Below are 2,984 nucleotides of genomic sequence, written 5' to 3'. Positions count from 1 at the left end.
ACAGCTACATGTACAGCAGTAGCACCTTAAGAGTGCCTTCTACAAGACTAGATGAGAAGCACAAGTTTGACTCCTCCAGCATCATAGTCATGGATTTGTGAATAGATTTTTCTTGTTCCTTGGTCAAGTGTCCTTAGAGCAGACATATATGGAAGCAAACAGCCTCCTTTTCTTGTATTTGTCAAGGACTCAATTCTAGGTGTTGTCACAACAAGAATGAATGACTACATGAGCAGAGCCTTCAAAACTTAAACTCTATTTAGTGTTTGAATTCCAGCTAACCTTACAGAGCAGAGTTCAGGCAGAGTCATAGAATCGTGGAATCAAAATATGTCCTGAGGTGGAAGCTACAAGTCCAGCTCCTGGCCCCACATAGAACACCCCAAGAGTCACACCACATGCCTGAGAGCATTGTCCAAACACTTCTTGGACTCTATCAGGCTTGGTGCTATGACCACTTCCCTGGAGAGCCTATTCCAGGGCCCAACTAGCCTCTGAGTGAAAAACTTCTGATATTCAACCTAAACCTCCCCTGACACAGCTTCCTGCCATTTTCCCAGTTCCCACCACCACAGAGGAGAGGTCAGTTCCTGCCCCTCCACTTACCCTCATGAGGAATCTGGAGACTCAGTCATGCTATACCCATTCATAGATGAAAAGGGAAGTTACCCTTCTGCAGTTAGGTTTCTTTTATGTGCCGAGCAGATCTTTTGGACCACAGTTTTAGATTTACAGGCTCTAAGTTCCCAAACCCATTTTTCCAACAAGAACTGCAACAGGAACTTAGTGAAGTGTTCTCATTTACCTTTGTACACTTCACATAGCTGTGGAATCTCACTATTAGCTGATAAAATATTATACTGAACATTTACCTCTTTAAAGAGACATCCTCTGCTTTACCAGTCATCTCTTCTCTCCATTATATACAATGTCCTGAAATGCAGCCTTGAGGATGACAGTAATGCAGGATAGACATTTTGCAACCTTGAAAATGCTTCTAGCAGTTACCTGTTACCCAACATTTAAGATTCTTATTTTTGTCCTTTAAGCTAATCACACATTTCTGTAATTCAACTTGTGCTTTTAAGACTCCAGCAGAACCTGAGAAAGAAGATGGTTGTCTATAAGGCAGAAGAGAACCTGGAATAGATTGAAGAGTTGTAAGTGGCAGCTACCAAGGTAGACAGACATCCTACAGCATGTCTTTGAGGTGGGGAAGGAGTATAAATCAACTGCCCATCTGCAATGGAAAAAAATTATTTAAAAGGGATGACTGATAACAACCCACTGCCTCTTATCAGTCCCAAGGCTCTTTCATAAGCTCCCTCTCCTGCCAGTTATATTTCCTGTAGGTTCTTCAACAGCCATGGAATAAGAGAAAGGTTTGATAAATCATATGCTACAACAGAAAAATAGCTGTAGCTATTGTAGCACTGCTGGGCAGTAATGTAGCACTGCTTCTCAATATTCAACACAAACTAGGGAAGCAAAACAGCAAAAATTAACAATTGTAACATTAGAATAATTAAAAATAATTTTTTTTCAAGCTCTGTAATCTAGACAAGGACTTGGGAAACTTCTCACTTTATGAAAATACATGTCTGCAGAATAAAGATTTTCTTCACAGGTTTTTTCTCTGAAGAGGCTGATACTTCTTCCCCACTTCCAGAGAAAGACGAAGTGTTTCAGTTCCCATACCTTAGCAGTCTCTCAAACTGTTTAGAATATGAAATGTGCAGAATAAAATTTTTTCTTCGTTGGCTTCAACTTTGAAAATTTTCATATCTATAGAGCAAACTATAAACAGAAGGTGGAGTACAATTAGCATAGGTACTCCTTATGCCTGAAATACCTCTGCACTTCTGCAGCAGCAGCACTAAGTCTTTTAAAAAAATGAGCAAGAACAAGACCACTAAGAAGAACAAGCCTTTTTCACTAGAAATACGGGACAACTACCCCCATCCTGACAGATGACTAATTGAGATTCCACACCCTGTTTCACATAATGACAATGAGACCAACACCTCAAGTTTATCACTCCAGGTTTACTCTTAGAAAAGAGATGTGCTATTCTTTGTGTGCTCCAACACTGCAGTGAAGCACACGTTCTCTGCCCCTGCTTCAGCCCTCCTCCTTATCAAGAATGTGGAGAAACACAGCTAACCCAAAACAAGGGAGGGCAGGGATGAATATACACTCGCACCAGAAATGTAATTCAGTTAAACCGGACCAACCCAATAACAACCATGTAAAATCCACTTCTCTTACATTCAGTTCATTTCAGAGAAGCTGAAAAGCTTAGCATTAATGCTTTTCAAAATCCAAATTACTAATTTATTACCATTGTGAATACTGAAGGATTTTCTATTTTGAAATTTGAAAAGCAGACTAAACTTGTAATAGCATTTTTAATACAACAAGAGCCATTTTATTCATGTAAGTTCAACACAGTACTGATGATTCCATCATAACACTTAACCACAGGAACAGCTCAAAAACTGGGTGACATTTACATGCATCTACCAATATTGTAACTGGTGGTTTATACAGAGTGTTCATTTCCAAGATATTTGTTAGCAAAAGACAGACTAGCACAACACTGTTCATGACTCAGATGTTTCAAAAGGCTTTTCATGTTTTTCATGTACATCAATTGTCATTTTTTGGGAACTTTTTTATATTAGCTTCTCATAAGATCTCATCTTAAAAGATTCTCATACAAGTTTTTGTACTCCAGACACTGTAGTGCTTTGTAAGTAACACAGACCATAATCACCACGTAGCCATTGTTGTTGCTCAACCCAAGCAGCATGCAAGGAGTGAAGGAGCCCACAGTAAAAAGCATTCAATTAAGCTCTTTTTAATGACCTGCAATCATTATCAAAAGAACACAAAGAACACATAAAAATGCAAACTTTATGCTGAGTGTCCTTTTAAAAGCTAGCAGCACAAAATACTTTTTGAACAGACCAGACACCTGTTGC

The sequence above is a fragment of the Fringilla coelebs genome, assembly GCF_963513975.1.
Source record: "Fringilla coelebs genome assembly, chromosome: 3".
In the NCBI taxonomy this organism is placed as follows: domain Eukaryota; kingdom Metazoa; phylum Chordata; class Aves; order Passeriformes; family Fringillidae; genus Fringilla; species Fringilla coelebs.
The sequence above is the reverse complement of the archived record's forward strand: the minus strand, read 5'-3'. Positions refer to the sequence as shown.